At 34.8% G+C, this 15982-nt stretch overlaps 1 protein-coding gene across 4 annotated transcripts in view; it reads left to right on the plus strand.

The window, feature by feature from the left end:
- LOC120624201 (RNA-binding protein Musashi homolog Rbp6) overlaps positions 1 to 15982 on the plus strand; it is a 692918-nt gene that overhangs the window by 233616 nt on the left and 443320 nt on the right. The window lies entirely within an intron of this gene.

Below are 15982 nucleotides of genomic sequence, written 5' to 3' on the forward strand. Positions count from 1 at the left end.
CATTAAAGAACAATTATTAAATGTATCCATAGATTAAGTCTAAATGTACCTATACATACGTACATAAATAAATAAACAAATTAATGAATACAACTTAAAAAGCGTTTACTTTAATTTCCCTCCACGTCAAGCACCGAAAAAGATTTTACGAAACGTATTATGCTCCTTTTTGAAAAGGCTTCATAACTATATCAAATAGTCTTTAGTTATAACTTAAATTTTTTTTAGAATGACCTATGGGCGATCACGGCAAAGTAAAGTTACACCCAAGTAAATTTCTCGAAACCTCTTAAAACTCTTACTAGTAAATAGTATGGACTAAAGAACTTAAATTGTAACGCACTATCTTAACTAAAACTAAACTTACCCATTCAAACTTTAGCCGTCACTTCCAGCTAAGTGCATGACGGGCAGGATAATCTGCGAGGAAATCGAGTTTTCCAGCAATCGAGCGGTATCTCTGAGTATATCTATTGTTTAATCACACGATATTAGACCGGTGAAATTTTGTCGACAAGTTATAAGTAGTGGGACGGGGTCCCAACTAAGAATATTAAATACAGTTTCTGTGACTCACATTTTCTACTCGCAATATTTTCTTGAAAAATAGATTATTTCAAGATTCTGTTTATTCGCGTATAATATATATAGATATAGAATAAGTTGTTTATGATATTTTTATCAGTGCAAAAAGTTGATTGGTTAAAAATGTTGACTCAAGTCAGTGAGTCGTTGATCAATCGTTTTCGGAGATTACAATATTAGCTTTATCCTTCCTTCAAAATGTCCTAATAGCTACTTAAGAGTATAACCTTTTCTTAGCTAAGTTTTTAAATTAAAACTACTATTGGAATTCAGACATCATTCGTTGTCTTTTTTCCACCCTATCGATTAAGATATCCAAGGTATTTACCGCTAACATCTAAGATTGCATTATCCCTTGCCACCAGGTGAGGTACAGTCAAGGCTAACTTGTAGTAAAATAAAAGAAAAATAGACAGCTTTGTTATAAACTTTTCATACAAAATACCATTGATTCAATATGCAAAATAGTGACGGGAAAATCCTAATAGGATGAGTTCGTTACAAATAACAATCTAATTTTAAATGTTTAAATCGGTTTAAGATCGAAATCATGTGTTAGGGGTGGTTCACGCGGCCGGCAACGTCGTCAATAATTCATGCGGGAGGCACGTCGTGGCCGCCAGCCGTTCCTAATTGATTCCTGATGCGGTCCGAGAGCGATCGCATCACTGCCTCCTTGCGCTGCTCTCTTGGTACCGTGCGCTTCATTACGCACTTATATAACGGCCCAATAAAAAAGACTAAACTCATTTTTAACCTCCATGATCGAAATTGTACGTAATTAAATTTCATCTGCTAATCATACGATCCGTACGCAGATAAATTGAGGTGAATTATGTTTTTAATAAACCCTCCAAATCCTATTAAATCCATCCATTATATTGATTGTAATTTCATTTATGTAACGAAGTTGTCAGCAAACATTGATTTAATAGTTGAACAGCTGGTAAAAGATCTGATGATCATCACACTGAATAGAATATTTTGTCGATTGAAGCAGGAGCCAACCCTCTTTCATGTAACCTACCCTACGTTACAGGTCGAAGTACCTACGCTCGATGTTTCAATTAGGAGTTTCGCGCCGCTTTCCCAGAATCAATCATATATCTACCGTCTAACTGTAATTTAAGTGGAAATATGTTACAGGTCTTATAACAATGGCTAACTGAACTTGTTAAAACCAAAAATTACTAATACTACATGCTGTATTTTACATCAATTAGAAAATAATTCATGACATCTCGTATATTTACCGCAAAGAGAAAATGATTGATGACATTTTATTTAAATAGTTTTTTTAATCTATTGGCATACTTGAGGAGATCCACACTTAAGAATTACTAATAAGCCGCCTACCAAGACACCCGGCTTTCATCCGTTCGAGTAAAACAATATTATGTACTTTATAAAACAAGGTTTTATAATTTGCAGTTATTAAACAAAAGACTCAATCGAAAACTGGGAAGTAGGTGTTATTTAAAGACTATTAAATAGACAGCAGCCTATTTAATAGTCTATAGTAATAACTAACATTATACGGTAAATATACCGAATTTGATTTTGAAAGTAATTTAATAAAAGCGTAAAAAAAATGATGTTGTAAGCGTGAACCCGCAGGAATGGGCTTGTTTATTCAATTTACGTATTTATACGAGGTTCATGGTAAAAGCAGTGTTATTTTAGCACCGAATTTTCATATAAACGAACTTTATGCATATAAATGTCAAATTTGATAGTCCTGCGTTGGAAGTATATTCATTGGATATTATTCCCTGTGCGTATATCAGTGAAAGTTGGAATAGTATTTAATGCACCGTAGACTAAGAGATGGTGGTATAATTATCACTCTAATTCACTAGTGAGTTTAAAGTAAAGTCAGTTTGCCGTGTCTGCTAATAAAACCACTCGTCTTGAAAATTACTGAAATGAAGTAAGCAGAGTTTGTTGAACTTGTATCCAATGGATAATACAATTCTTATTCAAATATAAGAGATAGATTAAGCTTAATTGTATGTAATAGACATCAAGATATTAAGAACTCGGACTCAATGCACTCGAATTTAAACACAAAACAAAAAAAACAAATAGCGACTTTATTGTAAATTTTAAAATATATTGCCTTCACAAAAATATAGTTCTATTCAAGATGTTATTAAAACTTGTCCAAATCAATGAATGCAACGCTCATTAGCTCTTAATGGACGCATACAGTACTTATTGCAAACCCAATTTTATCATTCAATTAATGCTATTGCAGATGACTACCATTGGAAATGTAATAGACAACTATTTGTCACTAAAATTTAATGGAATTGTTATGCAATATTTAAATTCAAACAAATTCGTATCGATATGAACAAGCAAGATACGTTAATCATGTCTGATTGTATACCAATCAAACCATTGTTCAGTTACCAAGACCGCACCTCAAGCCGTGGAAATAAATTCCACCCTCATCATCTGGATGCCTAGTATTCTTACTGTTCGAAATACCAGATCATATCTACCGCGCCCTTGCATATTATGGAACAATCTCCCGTCTGATGTGTTTCCTCAAAAATAGGGTTATTCAAGGGGCGGATAAACAAATTCCTTAAAAGCTGGCAATGCATCGTTGGCTCCTCTGGTGCTTCTTCTCGGTAGAATCTGCCTTCCGAACCGGTGGTAAAGTTATATTACCCCACCTACTTGAAATAACTGAATTTTTAATTTTTTTTTAATTTTACACTCTTACTATTTATTAATAAGAAGATGCTCATAAACCAGTATTTAAATCAGTTCCTGAGCATATCGTTACTCTCGAATGTTAATAAGAAGCAGTTATTTCTATATCACAGACATACACCTTCGTTTTATATAACCAGATAAATCTATATTTATCCCATAAAGATACTATACATTACTGTGTATTAAACCAAATTTTTACTATACCACTCCAGTTTATGTGCTATGGCAATAAAACGTGGATCGTAATAATAAAACTATTTGCCTCCAGTATAAACTGAATAAAATGTATGTTTAAATTTTCAAATAACCTCCCACTATTCAGAAGTGATATGAAAACTAGTTGCTTCCAGAGTATGTGATCCTTAGTTTTGAGGTGCGCCGAGTTCGTGACAGCACATACTAATCTACGACCGAGATGAGACAACCGCATGACAAATATGGTCTGGAAACTTATAACGAATATTAATTGAATAAGGCTCTTATTATTTACACATTATAATACGCGATGTAAGTGCTCATATTGTGGGAACTTTTGAACGTATGTCTGAATTGGATTTCACAATAATATTAAAGCTTGCTTCGATGGTCTAGTTTGGGAACTGCGGAAATTTTTCATTACTAGACATTTACAAACAAAATCAAACCATCTCTATTCCTTGAATAAAGATTTGCAGTAAATTGCAGCTGAGTTGTTTTTTTTTTCCACTACAAGTTAGCCCTTGTCTGCTATCTCAGCTGGTGGAGAGTCTCAAGATATGATGCAGCCTTAGATTGAAACGGACTAACTTTTTCAGAGGTATGACATTTTAATTAAACCAATTCTAATCTATAATAAATATAATATATAAATATAAGTTAAAAGACTGCCTCAACGTTCGTGGTTATTTTAATAAATAAAAATAATAATAAAACTTGTAGAAATCTATATTTATGAAAATGAATCGCTTTTCGTTACGCTCACTAGAACGTACTGTTTTGAAATTTATGTGGTAGTTTAGGGAACCATCTGTAACTATCTTTGTTTCTCATCTATCTCCTTCTTAACAGCTGTACCGATTTTGATGAAATTTGGTGTATATATATATATACATATATAAATAGTATATTTTGAGTATATATGGGTTACTGGTTTGTTTTAAAGCTCAATGAGACCTGGTGGCGCAGCTTTAATATGATACCATAAAAGGGTGAGAAAAAGATTTTTGATTGATAATGGTGAAGTTCAGTATAAAAATTTTGATGGTGTGCGCAAAACCATACGATATCAAATCAATAAGATTTTCACACACAATCGCCCCTTCTCTCAATTGTTTTACATTTGCTGTCCGAGTTGAGAGAAAATAACAGGATAAGTATGTGCTTGCTTGTTCATAAGGTAGGATTCCGATGTTATGCCAATAACAAAACTTCTAAGCTGAAGAAATTAATTGTTTTGACAGTGACATTCAGTTAGTAACAAAAAAATCTTACAGGTTTTCTCTTATAAAGAGCTTGCTGTGAAGAACTAAGCTTTGGACTACACATTTCACATAAAGGTATTCGGAACGCACACACATCTCAGGAAAATGTAACCATTTATCACAGGGATGCCCTTTAATCTGAAATTCCTTGATGGCAAAGAATATATTTTTTGTACATCATATCATATATCCAAACGTGCAATTTATAACGCTTCATAACTAGAGTGTCCTCACGCTATTTTATGTGACAAGTGCTTATTTGTTATCTCTTTTAGTGAAAATAAAGACGGATACACATTCTATGTCAATGATTTTTCGACGATTCACGTTTTTAAAAAGGTACTCAAAAAATCGTACAAAGGATCAAGTTGGCTATTACCAATCTCATTACCAACAAAACATTCAATCATTAACCTGTGCAATATCAGAGGAGCTAATTATACAGGCCTCCTGTCTCTCATAGAAGACAGAATAATCGAGCATAGACTCATCATGCTGCTCCAATGCGATAAGCGGGTTTCAACGATTATTATTTATTTGTGTATAGTATTCAAAATATGGTTTATTATAACCAGCAAATATTTGTACAAATTAAGGTTAATAAATCTAAACATGCCGTTGTGAGGCAAGGGGAAAGACACAGCTAACTTCCTAACTCTATGCTGGTGCCTACTAAGATTTTTTGCAACAGAGAAACCCAAATATTTCGCCCGATCCGGACAACAAGCCCTCCTGATCCTTACCTCACCGTAGTTACAGAAAAACGAGCTAGTAGCAGAAATAAATTCTGAGAATAAGTTCATAAGTTAACTACGTTTACACAAGCAAATTTATATGGATTCCGTAGTTTGTCATTATTTTGTGATTGATTAACTAAAATACTGTCAAATAAACATTAATCGATTGTTATAGATTTAGTAATACAAGTAACTATTACGCTCAAATAATTGTATATTTTTTAAAAATTTCTGAGAGGCAACCCTATGTACCTTATAGTAAGCTTCACGTCCGAGAGAATGAATATGCGAGAAGCTACCCTGATAAGTTTCCTCCAATTCTTTAACTTGTACCTATGTAGGAAATCGCTTCATAATATATCGTTATTTGAGATTGAAGTTGACTGTGAAATACGGCATATTGGTAAAGTTTTATAGGACATGTCACAGGTGTGATGGGGCAGGTTTTTATTGCTATAATATAATATATTTGGATTATAGATAAAAGATAATATTATTCGCCGTATTACGTATTAAAGTTTTATTGGTGAACGTATAAATATTATTTTATGTCTAGATTCTGTTTTTGGAATTATTATACTTCATTTAGTCTATGTAAGTCTTACAAAAGTTGACTATGACTATAAATGATCTTCTTCTTCTACGGACTGGGCCGTTTTCCGCACGTAAGCGCTTCGCTTGTTGTACGTCGAACTTCCCCATTGTTGTTGCTCGCTACTCCAGCCACTTTAACTCATTCCAGAAGCCTAGCAGGCCGTCCAGGTTGCCAAGGACTTCCGTAAAAGTGCCTGGGGATTCAAGGTAGATCTCGCATTGTTCTGCCATGCCCGCGGTCCTCTAGCATCATGTGCGATGGTGTTTCCTCCGACTCCATGCATGCTCTGCATAGAGAGCTATCGGTGACACCTATGATGGAAATATGTCTGTTTAATGGGATGTGCCCTGTTCCACCACCTGAGTTTACCTTTGGCCCGGCATAGTAGTTTGTTACTTAGGCATTGATCTAAGTTTGAAAATGCTTCCTTGTTCTGTCGACAATTAGTTACATTTGCCCATTATTTGGAGTGCTTTGTTTGTGATGATATAAAGATAATTTGCACTCATCCCGATCTGAATCCGAGCTAATACAAGAGAGAGAAAAGTAGAATACAGATGCCACAGTGTACTATTGTGTACATTGGTTCCAGTACACAAATTACATTAAAATGCAGTCCAATTTTCTACGATCAGATCCGAATCTATATAAATACGTATCGCGAAAAATGCAACTGAATTAAGATGTCTCCAGTGCAATAAGTCTGATCTGAATCAGAGAAAACTTGATTGTTGTTGTACTCGACGGTATGGGTCAGGATCGGATAAGGTTCAAATCATAATTTCTCGCATTCTTATTGGACTGTTGAACAAGAGCTTATAAGGTTAAACATAATATTGTACTGCGAAGAAACAAATGGTTTTACACGAGTAAAGGTTAAAATAAGTAATATTTACTTTTATAACCTCTCGAGTACATTTATTGAGTTTCTTTTGTAGTATTAATAATTGAGACGGATTGTCGCCTATAAACAGAACAGCACGCAGGGCGCGCATGGAACACGTCCTGATACAAAGTTCCGCCCTGTGTCCAACAACTGAGCCGAATTTGTTAACTTATGTGACTGTAATTACAACGCCAACAACTCACCTCAGACTAGAACATAGCAATGCTGCATGATAGCAAAAATAAGCATAACGGACGAATTGTGAAAAAAGCTCTACCTTAAGTTCACATATCTGAGTCAAAAGTTCTGAATGCATGAACATTCATATTGAACGGTAATTATAGTTTAATCGTCTAACATCTCATTGCGCTATTTTTAAAACAGATCTTTCAATTGGAATTTTTGTATTTATGTTCATAATATGGGTTCCTGTTATTATCAGTGCTGCCATATCTCGAAAAACCACGAGACATCAGTAATAATATTACGAAAGTTTAATATCCTGGCCCGCAACTCCAATCGACTGCGGTCATCAGAGAAGCCCCCAGAATATAAAAATGAACAATTTGAGCTACATAATAATATTGTGAATTTTGAATACGGTAACGTGCGGTGAATTGTTTTTTAAGGAGTTACGCAGACAAGCCGCGATATTTTCAATTTCACGAAACAATTATTCCGCCATGTCATCAATCGGATTCCCGCTTTGATTGCGCGGCAAATTCGTTTTGTTTGGACACAAAAATTGCAATATAAAGAGCTGCCACATCATTCCCTTTTGGTTTAACGTAGATTGTTTCCAAAATGTAATATTGTTTGCAATTCATTTTGAGCAGGCGTTTGGCCACTTTTAGTCCATTTATTTTCATTCGATACTAACTCGATATTTTGCGAAGCTTTATGAAACAACGTGCATGTAACTAAAAAAACTATGCGATTCGACAGAATAATTTAATTGGATGGAAAGCGGGGAAGGGAATTCTGAAGGCAGTTTAATACGAAAACTGTAGGCATTATCTATACTTGGATACAGAATTAGATTTAAATATGAAACTAAGCCAGCTATATCGAAATTGCGGTGATGCAAAGGAAAAGAAAAGTACAACCAAATTTAAACTAAACATTTTGGATATGATTGATTCTTTAGGTGTTAATAGTAATGAATAAACATGTAAATGCAGTTTTATTTCTTTCAATAATTCCATGTATTATAAATTACAGTCTATTTAATGTTTTGATCTTATTTCACGCAGCAACAGAGTATAATTTCATGTTAGCTTTTTTTTAGATAGTTAATAGGTCGGAGAGTTGTAAATACTACCTTTTACCGGGAGAAATCTGAATCGCAAGTAAGTTATAAATCTTCACGTTGAAATGTCTGAATGGATTTTGATGAGGTTTAGTGTTTTGGAACAGTACACAGGATACTTACTTCTATTGTAATAGAAAAACGACTCATACCATAAGTGTTAGTCAGTTTGTTACCTTATCCTAATTTCTTGCCGATTTTTAAGAAAGTAGAGATAAACAATAGAAAGTACAAACTCACGTACAAAGCTATATTAGAGTTTATTAGATTTGCACTGTGTAAACTATATACCTATCCCAGAAGTGTTTGGGTAAAAATAAGGTTTCAACAGATAAATAAGTTATTTCTTATTCATCTGTTGAAACCTTATTTGCATGTTATTCAAGTCATTGGATTTATGAAGCTAAAAAAAGTTATAGCCTCTTTAAAAAAGTATTTACAAAATGTTCATCTTAGTATCGCAGGCACAGAGCTCTCTTTACGTGGGAAGTAATCAGACTGCAGCCTCGAGCTAATCTTGATGTACTATTCCTAGACGGCTGTGTATGCATTATTGTACTCTTTTCAGCCTTTTTTTTGTTATTATCAACGTTTATCTAACTATAACATTATTCTAAAGTAGTGATTCTTGCTTTTTTTACTGGCAGGTGTGTGTTGTCTTATAGGTGAGGAGTCCCGAGTTCAATCCCCGGTATGAGCATTACGGGAATTCATAATTTGTGAATTTTTTCTTGTTTGGACTAGTTAGTGAAAGGCTTTTGGCGTGGCTATATAGAGCTACCGTCCTACTTAAAAAGTCGTACTGACAAGCTTTTTACGATGTTGAGTAAAAAACGATTACGAATTCTTACTACCAATAGGCCCGCCTCCATCTTAGACTATAGATGTCATCACTTAAAACTAGGTGAGATTGCACTTAATGGTTACCGTGTAGTATATATTTAGATTCTTTAAAACTTGTAATTCTTACATAAACCTTTTTAAATTATATTAGGCTCATAAAGTAGTCAGAATAAAATATTGTGACTTAAAATATAAAAGGCTATATACAAAACATATTAAGCTTAATTATCTGTTGTTTGCGATCGCTAGACAGTGGTGTAAGTCTGGTTATAACAAATTTAACTTATTGTATGTAGGTTTAACGCAAAGCAACAATTTTTTCTATCAAAGAGCAAGGATAGTGATATGAAGGGCGATCGAGACAGAGCAGTGGTGCTGTAAGATAGTGTAGGGACAGGAAAGGACCCTTACTGATCTCAGTAGCAAGGGACCTATATAGCTTCGTCACGTCTATAAGATGTTGGCATTGAACAAGAGATCAAAGGATTTGAACTACTGCATCTCTTCTTCTTCTTAATACTTCGTTAGAGCCAACAGGTAAAATTGCTTTTAAAGTAAGTAAAAATATTAGGTACGCAAACGTTTTAGATTTAGTAAAGGTGAGTTATAAATGTTTCGTTATATAAAATTTTTAAAGCCATTATTTTAATAGAACGTTATAACGTTATAATAAATTGTACCTAAGCTTAGTCGTTCATGCTGGTTATTAAATTTACTTTTTCTGCGGGGAAACTTTACCGAGCTGTCCGCGTTGTTGTCAAGTTCGAAGTCATAAATAAAGTGCGAGCGCTTTAGCCGGATGAAGTTAGCATGAGGGCAATGAGAGTTAAAAAGCTGCAATTCATGCAGTGCAGGTGACCAGCGTAGTAATAGCTTATCGGAGTGTTGCAGACCACTAGTATGGCGGAGACTCGAGAGCGCTGTCGCCGACTCTCGCCGCGTACATTCGCTATCTCACGCGAGCCGCGGCGCGGATAATCGTCTCATTTATAAAGTTTAGCGACACAAAGCTGTGCGAGTTTTTGATTGAAAACAAACTTAGAAGGGACAGCCTCATTTGAATAAGTATTCTGAGAATAAAGTGTGGCTTTATGTTTTCCTTTAGGTGTTTTTTTTTTCTCTTTGTTATGCAAAACAATGTTCCACCTTGTTTAGGTACTACAACACGCTTTATTTTTGAGTGAAAGACTCTTTTGAAGTTAAGCTTTCCTGTATAAATTATTTTATTTTCACTGTATTGTTTAAAGAGACAGCCTTTTGTAACTTTAATGGTTGCCGGGACTTTTCGCCGCCAAGTCTTAGTTTTTAATAAACTAGAATAAATTTTTGCTCTTTAAATATGAATCTCGCAGAGCAAAATATAAAAACGGAAAGGTAAGATACTTGAAAATAACATGGGAATAGAATGATTTTTTGTTTCACTGTGTCTTCTAACATACAACGCAATAATTATAACGATGATTATGCTATATTATAAAGATATCAAAATAAAATATAAAAATTACCGCAATTAGATATGAAAGCATAACATCACGCTAAGGTTAGTTAAGTTGGTTTTACCATCGATATGGCAAACACCGTCAAACCCATTTTCGCTGTTTGCTGTACAGTGATTTTTTTCTTAAGGTTTTGAGTTTTGGCACTTAAAGGTTTAATTAGTTGGTTATTGGCAATGCTACCTAAGAGAAACCTCTTGACTTGTTCATAATTAGCACCAATTTCCATTCTCTGTTATCGAACCACCAGTAAGCACTTCGCTAATACGCCCCGGGTCGCTAATGTATGCGCTCAGTTAGCCGATTCGCGCGAAATCTGTCTATTCAACAGCAGTGACATTTTACGTAACATATGCCTGTATTACGAAATTCGATTGATGCTATGAGACCGTTGAAACCGTTTCTATTGGCTGAATTAATGGCACTCTTGCCTGAACTGTGAATTGTAGCCATTAGTACAAGTTTGCCAGCCAATGGGAAGGATTGCAATTATTGCATTTACGGCATCAAAGTTTCGTAATACAGGGGGCGATAATTGTGTGTGCTCGAGCGATTACTGACAGATATATAGCGCGGACTGCAGACACATTAACTGACAAATGTGTGTTCCGATGTGCATCTGACACAATATGATCCTTATGACTAATTTATTGAAAATGGAAATTAGGTGAAGCTAATTTCCATGAGAGACTATCACATGCAGTTTTCGGAATCACTGTCTAATAATGCGACGAAATTCTCCATCATTAATATTTGGCGAATTATTAATGATAATTCTTTGAGATGTTATTGATATAATAAACAAGGGTTAATAACATTTTTTTTAATCCAATTAGGCAGCAGATAGATTTTTCATTAGAATAAAATAATTAAATGCTTCCTACCCCTTTGATCTCTTTGACGCAGTCGGAGATTCTAGGTACAAATCTAGGGCCTAGCCTCGCTACATTAGTACTGTACTGTATATTACTAGAACTACGACCCGTGGCCAGTTAAATAAACTGATATTGAATTACAAACGATACATTTTTGGTCGTAGTTTATCGTATTTTATTTATTTATATTTATTTATTATTAATTATTATTTATCATGACCTGAAGTCGCAGTTAGGCATTTAACTGTATATCGTCGTTAATTAAAACGGCTAGCAAAGTCCCTTGCAATATAATTAGTCAAAATTAAGTTCTAGTATTTGTCAAAAAAACATTGAGCAACTGTTTGGTCATAATGAACGCAGCAAGTTTGCCGATGGGTTTGAATTATGTCTAATCAACACTACAGTGTAATTCCACCTAACCCGATAATTGTGTGTGCTTGAGTGATTACGGACAGACAAATACCGGTGACTGCAAACAAGATATAGTGACAAATGCGATTTCAGACATGCATCTGACACGTACGTAATTATGGTTAATTTCCACATTAGGTAGTAGTAACTGATATTATTATGTGTAATTTAAATCCATTAACTACTTCAGATAATATGTTAGTTAAATGATCCTTCCGGTTTTAACCGCTGTGTCTCACATTTAGACTACCTAATTTAATTTTTCCGCTACTAAGTTTTTCCATGAAATAGGAATCATTGATTTGTTCAACCTAGATTGAGGAAAATCCTTCAATTGCTACAGCTTTTAGTACAACTCAGCACCGACTTTACGAGTTCGTAAAAAGACGGAACCAATAAAGGCCGTCCATTCTTACAAACAAGTTACTTACGGCTACTTTTAAGTAATATTTAATGAGTGGGCCGTCCGTCGACACTGACGCTCTAGCACATTAGGAAAGATCAATACCAATCGCTTAACTTATTTAAAAGTTCGTATACTAACGTGGAAGAAAGTTGGATACCTTTAATTAATATGAAACTATATGTGTGCGACTGATAGAATACGATCCCACGATCGTAGTTGGATGTGTATAATTTCTGCATATAAAATGATAATTAGACAGTTGAGAATATAATAATGTATTCAGAGTTAAACACATAGTAGGCATTGTAAATTTATATCGTACCTATACCTACCTATTACCATTTTTGTTTTACAATTATTTAGTTGCATAAGTGTCGTGTCGGGTGGTGACGGCAGATCAGAATACTGTTGTATCCACCCCTGCTCTTCTCCCGGACGTCATACGAGGTGTCTAAGGAATAATACAGAGCCACTACTGCAATGACCAATTCTCCAGCTCAGCGTGGTGATTATGGGCAATCTTTCCAATCCGGAGAGTTGCTCATGCTTGGCTTAGCTACTAAACTAATCTTGCTAAAATTTGTCACATACATTTTTGCATTTTGGAGGTTCTATGATACTGTTTATTTGGGAAAATCACTAAGAAACCGTCCTCACTTTTAATCTCTGAAACCTACCTACTGGGCTACCTACTTTTGGACACCAAAACGGCGAGGACGCAAAAGTTATTTTTTTAACTACCTGTAAAGAACATTAATTTTACCATGATAACAAATATCCTATGTCTCTAAGGTGCAAACTATATATATACATATATATATATATATCAAATTTAGGCGCGTTTGTTGAGGTGAATATAAATATCATATACTGAACATGCAGAGAGACTTTCGTATTTATAAATGTTATTATGCATAATAAGATATTTAAGCAGGTAGAATAACTGGAGTTTGATGTTACAGTTTTGGGCATCTGTTAGATGCTTTTGTAAACATTTTTAAATAAACTCTTCTTGGTTAGTTCGCCGATATATTATTTACCATCATTAAATATGAACATTTTTTGATCCAGAAATATATAATTTTAGTTACATAAAATACTTATTATAAATACGTCCTTTCTTTCAATTGTGTTTTTTTATTGCTTTGTATACGGTTTACAATAAAGTGTATCTTGATTTGATTTATTTGTTGCGGTCTTTCTATAAAAATATGATACGAAATATATTAAAACATACAAATGGAGGAAAAAAAAATCGGCGCAAGAAAGTTGCCTTTTAAACTGTACGGGACTATTCAACGTGTATTCACTTAAAAATACATCGTGGAACAATCACAAGGCATTGGATTATGTGCGGTTTGACGACGCTGCTCATAAAACACAAGTCTTTTATTGCCACCATCCACCTGACCCGGAAGATTGTGGTTCGGAACATCGAATCTCTACAAAGTTGGATTACTCATCACAAAAAGTGTGAAAGTCGACTTTCTACAAGAGCAATTTGTTCTGTGGACTGTTTTGCTATACCTATGTTTTATTATTTAACCTATCTTCTTATCTTTGGAGTGTTAAGTAAATAAATTTGTAAAATTATGAAGTTCTATACTAGGTATATATATATGTGATCTAAGTTGGCAAAACTAACTGTTCCGCATTTACAGTTTTAGTAATTCAATAGTCAGAGGTGAAATTTGGACATAAATCATGCAAGACATTCAGCAGCCAAGTTTAAAATGTACAAACATGGGCTAAAGGTTAGTTTAGGTGGAAAATTATTTTTCTAAATTTACTGCTCTGTCTCTAGTCTCGTAAGAGGCTTAGGCCGTGGCTAGTTGGCACTCAACAAAGAAGTGCCGCTAAGCGATTTAGCGCTCTGGTACGACGCATGAAAATGGTAAATATGGGGTTCCAATTTCATTAGACTTCGAGAGAATTCACACTTACTACGTTAAAGGCACGATGTTACAATTTTGAAAAAACATTGCAATGAATAAATAACGGGTAATACAAAAAGGCAAGCTGCAATAATAAAGTTTAGTAGGCAAGCGTATAATTGGTATTTTAGAGGCGTCGGCACGCAGAGGGCGTGGTGTGACACTCCTGTGTGGCATGCTATAAGTTTTCATAGTAAAACGCGCGCCAGTAACACGATTTCGTCTTGGAATACCTTAAGTACAAAGTAGTGGTAAAGGAAAGAAGTATCATCATCCTCACCCTATTAATATCCCACAGCAGGCTCTTATCACACGAGAGGGGAGATAAGAGCCCGCCGTGCTACTACAATTTGGGTTGGCGGGTACCACTGTACTATGGACCGATGGCTTAAAGTGCTCTCTGAGGTAGGTACCAGGAAAACACCAATCTCCTATTCCTTTCTGATAGTTATAATTCTTTAAATGAAATTTTAAGCTAAGTACAATATTCAGTCCAACCTGCGAATCTTAGACTTTTTGATAAGTAATCAATTATGCTAACCACTAGACCAACGATTTTGTGTACTGTAATCCTAGTATAAACAGTTAATATACTACGACAATAGACACATCGCCAGCCCCAAAGTAAGCGTATGCTATGGGTATGGTATTACTTATGTTATGGGTACTAAGATAACTGATGAATAATATACATAAATATTAATCATAAACCCAGACATTAAAAAACATTCATGTTCATCACACAAACATTTTCCAGTTGCGTGAATCGAACCTACGGCTTTGGAGACCGAATGCAGGGTCACTGCGCACGGCGCCAATCGACTGTCAAAACATGCCGTCAAAAGTGACTCCATCTCAGTAATTATCACAAAACCTACCGGCGATTCAACCCATATTCCGGTAAAAGTTAAGTTTAAGCACCTAAATCATCGATAGTAGAGAAAATCCAATTATCACTTGCACAATGGGTCACGAAACAATCTGAACTAAGAAAATTAATCTTCAGAGTCCAGAGAGCGCTGTCTGTGCAAACTTAGACAATGAATTTATAGTTCATCTATTTGAGCCCATTGGAAGCCGTTCTTGTACTTTCTGCAGAATAGGTGCACATTGTCAAAGTCACTAATGTACCTACTATATTTATAAATAACTAATAACTGTCCTAGTAAGTTTATTTGTATAATCAACAAACAGACTGATTTGAACTTTCAAAAGTGCTTATAAACTAAAATACGAAGTGACATAATCATAAATAAGAGTTCTCCACCTATAACGCTGGGCAGTAAACAAATAAAACAAATTAGAATATACGTACGATCCGTACGTAACCTATTAACGTCCCACTGCTAGAACATAGGCCTATCACGCTGCTCCTAAGCGGGTTAGTAGGGTTCTAGTGACTATTGTCATAAAGTAGTGATTATTAAGAGTACCGATGGCTTAACTTGCTTATCCGAGTCAGGGGAGTAAACACCGCTAATTTTCTAACTATGGCTTTCCACAGGTTTATACCTCTGAGAGTATTATGGAAGAATCTCAGGCATACAGATTTCCTCACGATGTTTTCCTTCAACGTTGAAGCAAGTGATATTTAATTGCTTAAAGGCACATAACTAAGAGGTCTGAACTCAGCCCCCCGAAAGTGAACTCTTCACAACAAGATATACTACAAACAGTTAAATAGATACTAATAAATAGCCTGCGTCCACCTGTAG

Source organism: Pararge aegeria, chromosome 6 (genome assembly GCF_905163445.1).
Source record: "Pararge aegeria chromosome 6, ilParAegt1.1, whole genome shotgun sequence".
In the NCBI taxonomy this organism is placed as follows: Eukaryota; Metazoa; Arthropoda; class Insecta; order Lepidoptera; family Nymphalidae; genus Pararge; species Pararge aegeria.